This window comes from Oryx dammah, unplaced genomic scaffold (genome assembly GCF_014754425.2).
Source record: "Oryx dammah isolate SB20612 unplaced genomic scaffold, SCBI_Odam_1.1 HiC_scaffold_29, whole genome shotgun sequence".
NCBI classification, from domain to species: domain Eukaryota; kingdom Metazoa; phylum Chordata; class Mammalia; order Artiodactyla; family Bovidae; genus Oryx; species Oryx dammah.
This window is the reverse complement of record NW_024070213.1, coordinates 20,746,661-20,760,562: the sequence shown is the minus strand read 5'-3', so window position 1 is coordinate 20,760,562 and position 13,902 is coordinate 20,746,661. Positions and strand designations below refer to the sequence as shown.

General features: G+C 45.4%; 1 protein-coding gene across 2 annotated transcripts in view; it reads right to left on the bottom strand.

The window, feature by feature from the left end:
• ETV6 (ETS variant transcription factor 6) overlaps positions 1-13,902 on the bottom strand; it is a 285,447-nt gene that overhangs the window by 24,100 nt on the left and 247,445 nt on the right. The window lies entirely within an intron of this gene.

Sequence of the window (13,902 nt, the reverse complement as noted above, 5' to 3'; positions counted from 1 at the left end):
AGATACTGGAAGGAGCAAATAAGAAGTTTAAAGTAGCTATTTTAAATAAGTTCAAATACTTAAAGATAATGGTGGTAATGACTGATAACAGATGAAGATCATCAGAAGAGAAAAAGAAACTCTCAGAAAAGGTTTTTGAACTGAAAAATACAGTACTTGAAATACTGGACTGGAGATGGGAGATGGGTTAGCAAATATGAAAACAGATCAATAAAGATTAAAGAAAAAGAAATAGATCTTCAGTGACCGGTGGGAACAGTATGAAATGGTCTAAAAGAGATGTAATTGGAGTTCAAGAAAGTGAGAATTTTTTTTTTTTAATGGAGGAGGGTTTTTATCTCCCACCAACACATTGGACAGGGAGGCCTGGCGTGCTGCGATTCATGGGGTCGCAAAGAGTCGGACACGACTGAGCGACTGAACTGAACTGAACACATTCTTAAAAACTGTGTTATTTTAAAGCAAATTATAGATTCTGATGGTGGTGGTTTAGTTGCTAAGTTGTGTCTGACTCTTGTGACTCTATGGACTGTAGCCTGCCAGGCTCCTCTGTCCATGGGATTTCCTAGGCAAGAATACTGGAGTGGATTGCCATTTCTTTCTCCAGGGGATATTCCCTACCCAGGGATTGAACCCACGTCTCCTGCATTGGCAGGCAGATTCTTTACCACTGAGCCACCAGGGAAGCCCCAGAAATTCTGATATCCTATCCTAAATACTTATGTGCTCATCTAAGAAAATAAGAGTTGGACACGACTGAGCAACTGAACTGAACTGAAGAAAATAAAATGATTTTCCTGCACAGTCACTGTAACATTGTCAAACAAGAAAAAACAAAGAATGAGGAAAAAAAAAAAGAAGAAATAATGGCCAAACTGTCCTCAATTTGTTAATAACAGTAGCAATATACAAACTTAAAGATCCAAGAAGCTCAGAAAATTCCAAATAGGATAAATACAAAGAAAGCCACATCCAGGCACACAAACTGCTGAAAACCAAAAATAAACAGAAAATTGTGAAAGCAACCAGAGAGAAAATACACAGGGGAAAAGTTATATTAACTATGGCTAACTTCTTTTTTAAACACCTAGAAAGTGTGCAAGCATGTGCACAAGAAAAATAAGGACAGACTTCCCTGATGGTGCAGCAGCTAAGACTCTATGCTCCCAAGGCAGGGGGCCTGAATTTGATCCCTGGTCAGGGAACTAGACCCCATATGCCACAACTAAAGAGTGTGCATGCCTCAGCTAAGACCCAGTGCTGCCAAATAAATAAATAATAAAAAATAAAATATTAAAAAAGAAAAGATATGGATGGAGACATATAGATTGAGACTCAAGAAACGCGTCAACTGTTTGCAATGAAAAAACAGATCCTTGCTTAGATTGTGATTCAAACCAACTGTAAAAACATTTATGCAATAGCTGGAAAATGTGACATTAAGAAAACAGCTGATGATACTGAGGAACTATTAGTTTTCAGGTGATATGATGGCTCGGTGGTTATGATTTTATAAAGGAATTAAAGTGCTTAATCAACCTTGCAAGGGTATAGGTTGGGATGACAAGTCCTAACTTCCTCACTTTAATCTCAATGCAGACAAAAGCTTGCAGGACCCTGATTAGTCCAGGAGTTAACTTTAATGGCTGAAATTATTAGTATGACAGAAATGATCTGCAATCATCTGAGGATGAGGCAAATTTTTCTTTTCATAGCTAATATGGATCTTAATTCTGCATCCACAAAAATGAATTTCTCTTTTGTCCACGTCACAGCATATCATCATTGTAAGCAATATTTAAGACAGTTGCATTTTGAAGTTTCATATATTTTATTCTAAATGCCATTTATAGAATGTCTCCGTTTCCTTAAAAGCTTATTAAGGTTTAAAAATACTTAAGGATGATGAAGACCATGTACTGAGAAATCCTATTTCCTGAATCCATTTCCTGTCTTACAAATTTCAAAACGGACACAGGCTTTGGCCAGCAGCCTGGTTACCTGCAGGTTTTCTTTGATGTCCCAGGCGTCAAGGCTCAGTGGATGGGTGTGCACTTAGGGCAAGCCTTAGGAAGTCTGGGAGGACTATGAGAGGAAGAACTTTTCATGCCAAGGGTAAAAGAGGAACTGATGTAATGTCCTGGAGAGATTTCACTCTCTGTTCCTGCCCAGATTTTGGGAACAATGAGGGAGAGAGACAGCGCTCTGGCTTATCCATCTCTGATGTTACTTTTGACTCAGGATCTGGGCAGAAACAGGACTTGGATGGGCTTGATTTATTTATTTCTCTGCAGACACCACTGAAAGAGGAAGTACTTGATGAAGTTGATAACATTAACTGTGGAGAACTGGAACAGAGGGTATTTAATTCCAGGCTCCTGGTGGTCTGGGCACAACCACTGTCAAGGCTGAAAGGTCTGCAATGAGCCCTTCCAAGCTTTGTTTCAGTTTGCAAAAAGCACGCGCCCACGTATGAAGAGGGCTCTGATGTTGCTACCCTGCTGCCTCTGTTATTATAAGTTGGCAGCAGGGTATGGAAACTTATGAGACCAGAGCCGCCAGGCAGAGAAGCTCCGGACACAGGAAATGCACTAAGCGGACAGTGGGTGCATTAAATCCCCTAGATGTAGGAGTCTTCTGTCTAAAACAAGAAGATGTTTTTTTGGTCTGGCCTTGATGTCTGGGTTTGTTCTTGGTGAACTGCCCAGCTGGAAAACTGGGAAATTATCCACATTGCCCTTGGTCTGAAGGTCTTGATATAGTAGGGAAACGTGCAAGGAAGAGAGGAAAGGCCACATACAATTGGTCACTTGGGATTTAGAAAGGGGGTGGGGTGCGGTGGGGCAGGAAACGTAGCTGGGACTGGTAGGGGACCTCCTTCTGGTGGAAAGTACTTTCTGACCCCAAACCTTTCTCCTTGTAGACCTCTTCTAGACACAAATAACCCCTTCTTCTCACTACCAAAAAGCCCCCAATAAGGTAGGACCTTAAATGTGATGGTCACAAAAAGAAGTCTGATTTCTTTTCTTATCCTCTTTCATTTATTAGTAAAGTTTTTCTACTTAAAATTCATCAAAATTCAACCTCATTTAATCACACTGGGCTTCCTTGGTGGCTCAGATGGTAAAGAATCTGCCTGCAATGCAGGAGACCCAGGTTTGATCCCTGCGTTGAGAAGATCCTCTGGAGAAGGAAAAGCCTACCCACTCCGGTATTCTTGCCTGGAGAACTGCATGGACAGTCCATGCAGTCCCGAAGAGTCCCATGTGACTGAGTGACTAACACTTTCCACTTATTCACATTATGTAATAAATAACTAGTAGACCTTAAAAACAAAGCAAAACTGCCTTTGGTTAAACTCTTGGTTTTTGACTAGGAAATTTCCAGGGTAGAGCAGAGGCTAAGGTCAAGTTTATGTCTCCCATACCAGGATCACACTTCCCTGTTGTGTTATCCCTAAGGCTGTGGATGATAATAAGAGCCACTGGTCAGGGAGATACAAATCAACAGGCCCAGCAGGTAACTCTCATTCATCATCCTCAGTACACTGGGACCTAGATTTTTTTTCTCCCTGAAAACACCATTTCCCAGCTGTTTTGTAAAAGATTAGCAGAAACCATGGGTGATATAAAGACCCACACAAAAATTAAAGACTCTCGGTCTTGAGATGGAATTGAAAATAGATTTCACACATATAGTCAGGCTCTGTCACTTCTGTTACGAGTTGATTTGTGCTCCCCCACCCCCAAATTCATGTGTTGAAGTCACCACCCCCTAGTACTCCCTGAAGAGATCTTATTTGGGAAAAGGGTCATTGCAGATGTATTTAGGTAAGAGAAAGTCATACTGGAGTAGGGGACCCCTATTCTGACATGACTGCTGCGCCCCTGAACAGGGGAGGCTGGACACAGACATGCACTCGCTGCACAAACCGGAGAGGTATGTTTTGTCACAGTCCTTACAACACGAACTGAAGCAAAGACCTTTCGGCGATGCCAACCGTATGTGTGGTAGTCTTTCAGATGCACAGTATGTGAAGAGTAAGGAAACGTGGTCCTGGCTCTCAAGGGTGTCATAGTCTCATGGAGAAGGCAGACATGGCAAAACAGCAATAAAAGCCTACAGGTGCTGAATGAAGAGTCAAGGGACAAAGGAGGAAAGCCACGCAAGACCCATAAGCCAAGGATCTCCAAAAACTGCTGGCAAACCACCAGATGCTGGGAGAAGCACAGCACAGATATCCCCCAGCTTCAGAAGGAACCCATCTTGCTGAGACCTTGCTCCTGGACTTCCGGCCTCTAGAGCTATGAGGCAACGCACTTCTGTTGTTCAAGCCATGCAGTGCGTGGCAGCCCTAGAAACTATCCCCGCTATCGCCTTTCCAAGACGTTCAGCTAAGACTTCCCACTGACTTTGTGCCTGCCCATTTCAGTGTTCCCATCTCACTCAACTCCCCTGTCACATTCAGCAGTCACTGAATTCCCCTGTAGGCCCCCAGAAGAAAACTGCCCTAGCTTGGAGTGCAGGATTCACACAGGTCCAAGGTCAAACACAGTAAATCCTCTGGAAGCGTCTAGAATTTTATAATCATTGGGTGAAAGGGGTTGAAAGAAACTAAACATGGGAATTCCCTGGCTGTCCAGTGGTTAGGACTCTGTGCTCTCACCGCTGAGGGCTCAGGTTTGATCCCTGGTCAGGCAACTAAGATCATACAAGCTGTGTGGTGTGGCCAAACACTAAAAAAGAAACAAAACAGGGGACATGTAGGGCTCTGAGGCTTAATCTTCATCACTGTGTGCAGGATGGCCTCCAAAGGGCCACCCCTGCTGGTGGTTCAGTGCAGACAGTGTGGGCAAGTCCACATCAGCCATAGAGGAGGCTTTGTGCTCCTGGCTGCACACTGGCTCTGCTCTTTGCAGGGGATGCAGAGGAGTTTCCCTCAGTCTCAAGAAAGCCCCACAAAAGAAGTGAATGGAGAAATCAAGCAATCAGGCTGCAGACGAGCCAAGTGGCCATTTGGAGGTAAATACTGTGGGCCATTTACAGGGAGGGGGTAAGGTAGTATGAGGGTCAGAGGGGAAAGAGCAAGATGATGTCATCAGAGGACTTCCTTCTCTGGAGGTGAGCCCAGTCCCCCGCTAGCTCCCTAGTGTGCACGCCTGCTCAGTTGCTTCAGTCGTGTCTGACTCTTTGCGACCCCATGGACTGTAGCCCACCAGGCTCCTCTGTCCATGGGATTCTCCAGGTAAGAACACTGGAGTGGATTGCCATGCCTTCCTCCTGGGGATTTTCCCGACTCAGGGACTGAACCTGTGTCTCTTATCTCTCCTGCATTGGCAGGCAATTTCTTTACCACTAGCGTCACCTGGGAAGCCCTCTGAGCCCTTATCTCAAAGAAATCAGATGGCATTTCCCAAGGAGTAAGAGAAGCGACTGATGTTGAAGCTGAAACTCCAATACTTTGGCCACCTGATGGGAAGAGCTGACTCACTGGAAAAGACTCTGATGCTGGGAAAGGTTGAAGGCAGGAGAAGGGGACGACAGAGGATGAGATGGTTGGATGGCATCACTGACTCAATGGACATGAGTTTGAGTAAACTCCGGAGTTGGTGATGGACAGGGAGGCCTGGCATGCTGCGGTCCATGGGGTCGTAAAGAGTCGGACACGACTGTGTGACTGAACTGAACTGAAGAGGAAGTCTCCTGAACACTTCCTGGTTACCTAGGGAGAATTATTCCTGTGTATTAAGGATCTCTGGACCCTAAAACATTTAGCTCAATATAGCAAGTTAGCCTCTGGATTAAGGACAGCCTCCACACCCCTGGAGGACAGAGGAGGCAGGGAAGGGGCATGGGTCCCCCTCAGCAGGAGGCTGATGATACAGATGGATGAAAAGCAGTTCTGTGCACCACCCAGGGTTTCCACGAGGTCCCATCACAACCTCATTCTGCATCAGGGACTGGGCCAGGGGTGAAAGGTCATGCTGCCCTGGGCCATGACACATAAGAGGCAAAGCAGGAAGAGGTGGCCCTGGAGAGGAAAGCGGGGTAAGGAAGAGAGGAACGAGGCTTAGTGCAGAGGAAAGTGCTTGGGTGCTCTGACACCGGGGACAACAGAAAGTCCTGGTGGGACCTTGTTACCTCTGCTGGACTCCACAGTCACAGGAATGAAAGGGTAGTACAAAACGGCGACTGTCAAAGCTGAGGGTGAGAGGAGACGGACAGATTAATAGAAAGATTCCAAAGGTTCGTGGGGAAGCTATCATGTGTGAGGTACACAAAGAGTAGGCATCGCTTATTTTCAAAACAGCCTGTGTTCTCAATTAAGGCTGGCACTTTAAATGTATTTCCCCATACAAGTGCTGCTATAGATGGCACCTGGTTAACCCATGAGGAAGTCCTAGGATAATGGTGTGGGCACAGAACAGGCCTTTCCTATGTCTGGATGCAGAAATTTGGTGTTTGCACAAAGTACATGTTATTGCAATAAAGGGAATGGTTAGGAAAACTGGAATTGGAATAGCATAGGGAACTGTGATCAATATTTTGTGGTAACCTATAAGAGAAAAGAATTGGAAAAAATATATATATAGATATATCTATGTCTGTCTGTCTGTGGGAGATTTTTGTCCTGTTAAGTCCATTTATCCTGGGGGCAGTCAATGATCCAAATGGGTTAATTCAGTCCAATTTAGTATGAGGTTTTAACATCATTAACTGAAGACATACACTAGGGTCTCAGAAGTTACCTCTGAGTTTTTTTTGGTTTACATATGACAGCTTCAAGTATAGATGGTCCCAGATATATGATGGATTGACTTAGCAATTTTTTGACTTTACGTTGGTAGGACAGTGATACGCATTAGGTGGAAATGACACTTCAAAATTTTGAATTTCTGTCTTTTTCCGGGGCTAGTGATGTACAGGAGAAAACTCCTGTGGTGCTGGGTGGCGGCAGTGAGAACAGCTCTCAGTCAGCCTCATGATCACGAGGGTAAACAACTGATACCACCCTGTACCCAGATGACCGTTTTGTTTTTCACTTGCAGTACAGTGTTCAATAAATTACATGAGACAGTTGACACTTTATTATCATCATTAAACCTTTTGGCTGCACTGCATGGCACGTGTGATCTTAATTCCCTGAGCAGAGATTGAAGCCATGGTCTCTGCATTGGAAGAACAGAGTCCTAACCACTGGACCACCAGGGAAGTCTCAACACTTTATTATCAGACAGACTTTGCATTAGATGATTTTGCCCAACTACAGGCTAATGTAAGTGTTCCCAGCATGTTTAAGATAGGCTATGCTCTTTGACAGGCTAGGAGTAGTAAATGCATTTTCACCTTAGGATATTTTCAGTTTAAAGATGCATTTATCAGGCTGTACCCCCATTCTAAGTCTGAGAAGATCTATATTATGAAGCAGGAACATTATAAGCAGGAGTGCTGGGACCTGCCAGTCTTTTGTACCACATTCAGAGAATCTGTCTTGGCATCCTAATCTCCATAATTTTTCTACTTATTGTTTAATCATTTGTCCTATTTTCAGGGTACCTGCAAACACAAAAAAACTGATAAAAACATTATTCTGGTCAGCTCATTGATGTTGCTGTGAAATGAACACAGGTGCTGGAGCCAAGCGGGCCTGGCGTTAAGTCTAGCTTTGCCACTTGGTAGCTATGTGATTTGGAGAAGGCAACGGCACCCGACTCCAGTACTCTTGCCTGGAAAATCCCATGGATAGAGGAGACTGGTGGGCTGCAGTCCATGGGTTGCTAAGAGTCAGACACGACTGAGCGACATCACTTTCACTTTTCACTTTCATGCATTGGAGAAGGAAATGGCAATCCACTCCAGTGTTCTTGCCTGGAGAATCCCAGGGACGGGGGAGCCTGGTGGGCTGCCATCTATGGGGTCGCACAGAGTCGGACACAACTGAAGCGATTTAGCAGCAGCTATGTGATTTGAAGGCAGGCTCCTTTATCACTGGTAGCCTCAACTGTCTTATCCATAAAGTAGAAATAATAATACCCTCTTCATAGGGTGGTTTTGAGGATTAAATAATTTAAACATGGAAAAGCTGACATGGTTGAAAGGGCCTGGCATATAATGAGAACCCAATAAATGTTAACTGTTATTTTGGGATTATGAAGTAGATTCATACACCTCATCTCCTTTAATTATCTCATTAAAATTGTAGAAGAATTCCTTCCTCCAAAGCAGTCTTTGGGCAGCTGGATTTGATGGGTGAGGTCGGGGGGAGGGAAGTGGGATATTTTCTTCAGTAAAACAAGCATGTAAATAAAATTTCTGTGGTCTATCCCAGAATACAAGTCACCCTCACCACCCTACACAAAGGAATGATTTCTCTTTATTATCTGGGCCATGACCATGGGCTAGCTGGAAGGAGAACTGAGAATGACAGCACATTGACACCTCAAATTTCCCATCCTCACTTCCAGTTTCCATATTCACCTGGTGGCAAGGAGCTGCCCCAGAGCAGAATTTTTACCTTAGAACTGTGCTGACTGCTACAGAAAGCAGTGACGGCACAGCAGGTGCGAACAGTTTCAAATACAAGTGATGAAAAATCACCTCCCAGTCTCTCAGATGGGAGTACAGGAGAGGATGGGACTGAAGGCTGACATAGGAGGGTCCCCCGAAGAGGTAGTGAGATGGGAATATTTGAGAAACATAGGCCCTATTCTTCCTCCCTGGAAGCTGGTGCATGTCCAGTCCAACATGGGTGGCTCTGCAGAGCTGATCTCATTCAGAGACCAGACCGGATCAGAAGCATATTTTAATTGCTCAGTGAGCTTTTAGGGAATCACTCATTCAAGCAGTTCTAATACCAAAGGACCAGTGGCAATCCAATGTATATTTTGGGACAAAGCTTATCTCCTTAAATATTCTATCGGAGCCCAAATTCACTGCTTCCAGAACCCAAAGTATCAAAAGAAGTTAATCATAACTGTGTGTAACAAAATAAATGTGTTTTATAAGCATTTGTAGGGGCTTCCCTGGAGAAGGCAATGGCAACCCACTTCAGTACTCTTGCCTGGAAAATCCCACGGATGGAGGAGCCTGGTAGCCTGCAGTCCATGGGGTCACTGTTCAGACGGACACAACTGAGCGACTTCACTTTTACTTTTCACTTTCACGCACTGGAGAAGGAAATGGCAACCCACTCCAGTGTTCTTGCCTGGAGAATCCCAGGGACGGGGGAGCCTGTGGGCTGCCGTCTATGGGGTCACACAGAGTCGGACCTGGCAGCTTAGTTGATAAAGAATCTGCCTGCAGTGCAGGAGAACCAGGTTTGATCCCTGGGTTGGGAAGATCCCTTGGAGAAGGAAATGGCAACCCACTCCAGTATTTTTGCTTGGAAAATCCTAGGGTCAGAGGAGCCTTTTGGCCTACAGTCCATGATGTCCCAAGAGCTGGACACAACTTAGCAACTAAACCACCACCACCGTGACCGTTTGTGGGTCTGAAATTTCTAGAGATGTTGTGCCTCCTGGTTTTGGTGAAATATGTAGTCTCCGGCCTGCATAGCTATCTGTCGTTTAGTCGCTCAGTTGTGTCCCACTCTTGCGATCCCATAGACTGTAGCCTGACAGGCTCCTCTGTCTACGGGATTCTCCAGGCAAGAGTACTGGAGTGGGTTGCCATTTCCTTCTCCAGGGGATCTTCCCGACCCAGGGATTGAACTCACATCTCCTGCATTGGCAGGCAGGTTCTTTTTCTCTGAGCCACCAGGGAAGCCCCACACAGCTATCTAAACACCTAACTCATCTCATGCAGATAAAATGGGTCACCAACCAAAGAAAAGCAATCTATTTAAAATGAGGTTTTCATCATGAAACAAGTGAGTGACACTACTCTTGGTTTGATTACTAAGAGTGGTAATATTATCAAAAGTTCTTGATAAGATGAGATAAATGAGAGTTGATGCTCAGCACTTCTGAGCATCACCAGACAGGACATTGTTGTGTTTTTCTGGATTTTAGTCGCTCATGACTCTGAAGGTACAGGATGTGTCTTATTCATCTTCGTATCACCCAGGGAGACTCAGTCCTTAGGACGTGAGAGTTCTAAGATCTGAGACCATTTGCTTGAATTTCCTGTCTTGTAACTGGGGTGACTAAGGGAGACAGAAATGAGAAACTGAGCCCTTAGGACTGTTACAGCAGAAGAGAGGATTAGAACCCGGTTTCCTGATGGCCAGGTCCCATTCTTTACAACATTATTTCTAAGCTGACCATGTGTCTAGTGTCCCATTTCACTGGCTTAAGTGTCTGGGTACAGATGAAAAGTTATATAGTTATCTTAGTTATATAATAGTGCCTTCCCCAGCCCTTCCATAATTATGTAAGAGTGAAAATGTTAGTCCCTCAGTCATGCCTGACTCATTGCGACCCCCAAGAATTGCAGCCCACCAGGCTCCTCTGTCTATGCGATTCTCCAGGCAAGAATACTGGAGTTATTCCCTTCTCCACGGGATCTTCCCAACCCAGGGATCGAACCTGGGTCTCCCACACTGCAGGCAGATTCTTTACCATCTGAGCCACCAGGGAAGCTCAGTAACTAAGGGAAGAGAAGAATGCTGGTTCTTCTAGATGAAGATAGTAATTTGAGTACTGCTTAGGCCCAAGTTATAACACAGTTGTAGAACAGTGCACATCGCAGAGATAATGAATGTTTACAAAATGAAAGATCTGAAATTCATAGGTCACCTTTCTCTCCTATCAGAGCCTCTGAGCTAACAGTGACCTCCTGGCTTGGCACTGCCATGCAGATGCTAGGACAGAGGGCGAGACTGCAGTGTAACGTACTCACTTGCGGTATCTGCAAGGAACTGTTGCTGGGATAAACAAGATATGCTTGTCCTGTGATATAAATTCCTGCTGTGAAATCGTGAATGTCTGAATTGGTCAAGTTGATGGCAGTGATGAGGTGAAGACATTGGAGGAGGTGGGGTGGAGGAGTGAATGAAGCTTTGTGTTTCCATGTCTCTGCATGCCTCACGGTGCCAGCCTGTTGAGGGGCTGAGCTGATTCTCTCTGGAGTGTCCTGCTCTTTCATTCTCAGCTCTGTGTCAAGTCAACAGCAACACACTGTTCTGTAACCCCAATTATGTAACACAAATTACTAGGGATGTAATATTGGATGCTTATAATTTCATTTTACAAACTTTCTCCCCCCAAGATCAGATCTTTCTGTATGTTAACACACGCCCATATTAATATGTTACCAGTTTTCCCTGGTGGCTCAGATGGTCAAGTGTCTGCCTGCAATATGGGAGACCCAGGTTCGATGCCTGGGTTGGGAAGATCCCCTGGAGAAGGGAATGGCAATCCACTCCAGTGGTCTTGCCTGGAGAATTCTTTGGACAGAGGAGCCTGGGGGGCTACAGTCCATGGGGTCGCAATGAGTCAGACACGACTGAGCAACTAAGTTTTTCTTTCATTCATGATATAACAGTATTGATCCTAGGGCCAACTCATGTCAAGCTGGATATATATTTTTTTTGATGGAAAAGAAAGGAAAGGTGGTTGTAGGTAGGGACCCTGTACACAGCCATTCACCTCTCCAGTTGGTCTCTTTTTGTCACCAAGTCCACCTACACATCTGGAGTTCTGGGGGCCGGCAGGCTCCTCATATCACCTTGTGCCTGGTACAGCTCTTCTCACGTGATCCCATCTGACAGAGACCTGTGCTCCTTTCTGTGTGTCCACCTGCTTATGTGAGAGCAGGTGGAGGAGCAGGGCAGGTAGCACGATCATGATTCCTGGCCAACAGCTTGAAGGAACTGTCTCTGAGAAGGGGCTACTTTTAAGGGCAGGTCTCAAGCAGAGCTATCTGGTCCACAGGGCGATTGATCAACCCTTCACCTTGGTCTCCTTAGCTCCATCCTTCTACCTACTGAGCTCACTACTACTGACAGCACAGCACTTGAGGGCATAGCTCACTAGGGCATTTTGGGTAGTGCATTTATATTTTCTTGGTGGGAGATGGGCTCAGAGAGGGGCTGGCGTTCCCTACTGAGTGGCTCCTGCCAATGAGAACAACAAGCACACCTGCTCAGGAGCCAGGTCAGGCCGAGGGGAGGAGGGAGCTGTCATGAGGTGAGGCCATCAGCCACCAATCACAGCTGAGGGTACAAAGGGCAAGAGAAATTCCAAACAGGAGTTTTCCTTTTTATAAATAATGAGAAAAAGAGAGAGAAAACAGACAAAAGGACAAAGAGAAAACAAATAAAAGACAACCCCACCCCCAACTGGATTTCCCAGGTGGCACTGATGGTAAAGAATCTGCCTGCCATGCAGGAGGCATAAGAGATGAGGGTTTGATCCCTGGGTTGGGAAGATCCTCTGGAGAAGGGAATGGCAACCCACTCCAGTATTCTTGCCTGGAGAACCCCATGGAGAGAGGAGCCTGGTGGGCTATATAGTCCATGGGGTTGCAAAGAACTGGTCACAACTGAAGTGACTTAGCACGCACGCACCACCCCCAACAAGCCATCACACACATGTTGTATCTGAAGACGCAGCCTACATACTCTGCTTCTTGCCCTAATATCAAGCTTCAGTAAACTCACCTCCTGTTCTCTGGAGCAGCTATTGGCTACTATGCAAATGTATAGGGCAGGACAGGTAAAAGAGCTGAGAAACCGAACAGGACTGACAGGCAGCAGCTAAATTCAGCAAAGGTAACTAACTTTGGGGGAAGACAGGCTGAGAGGCACAGGCAGGGAGCCTGCAAGAAGCACAGGTTTATTCTCTATCATGGAGGCGAGGGGACCCGCTGTGAAATGCCTGGCACACGAAAGAAATGCCGGTCAGGTCGCCTGGAGCCAGGCTCTGTTTTGTGAAGTGTTAATTAAGAAAACACATAACTTCTCATTTTTTAATTTGCCAACAATGAAACAAAAATAGTGCTGCTCTGGGGGATGCTCCATCAGTTTAAGGAAATGCCTCTAAAAAACAAACAAACAAAAAACACAGGGTTTTAGGCCCCTCATAATCTGATCTGAAGGATACATTTAAAAGAATTACTTTGGTTCCCAATTCAGGCAGAAAGATGTGGAGGAAATGCTCCCAGGAGGCCTGATACATTGCAGTTCAACAGAACAGGGAGCAGAGGAAGATTTTTTACACACTATTTCTGTCCCCAAACACCTGCTGTGGAACTCTGTCTGGGGCCACAATTCAATTCTGGTCTTTTGTTCTGTTTTCTACCAGTAATTTGATAAGAACCATGTAACTGGCCAGAGCAGAGCGTTGCCTGGAACGTCTGAACTAAGTCTTCCCACCGAACACACGGCAAGACGCCGCCTCCGGAGCACGAGGATGAGACCTCCCCGGACCCCTATCGAGTTCATAGGGTTTGGGTCTCTTTTCTTCCACCAGCATATGTGACCCTCTGCTCAAAATCTTCAATGACTCCCCATTACTTTGCTCCACAGCCCAGAAATCAAAGTCCTCCACGTCCTGCTTCTAATCTTACCTCCTTGGACTGGTTCTACAGCAGCGAAATGTGGATCACTGTTGAGACAGGGGGATGGCTCACAGGGCTCTAGTTAGTTTATTCTTTCTATTTGGGGTCTGTTTGAAATCTTTCTTCATCAAAGGTAGGGAGAAAAGAAAGATAAGCTCTGCAACCCCAGTCACATGATTGCTCTCTATTCTATTGCTCTCAATTCCAGTTAGAGATTGCTAACTCCATCTTGGGTCCTCCTGGAATGTTCCCCCACTTCAGTCCTGCTTATCAGACCTTCAGGGAGTCCTGCAGGCCGCCTCCTTCGTGATGCTGAACCTGATGCCTGCACTGGCTGTCATCTCCCTTCCTACTGTCTCTTTATGGCGCCTATTATAGCTATTCTTTATTGACATGCGTATC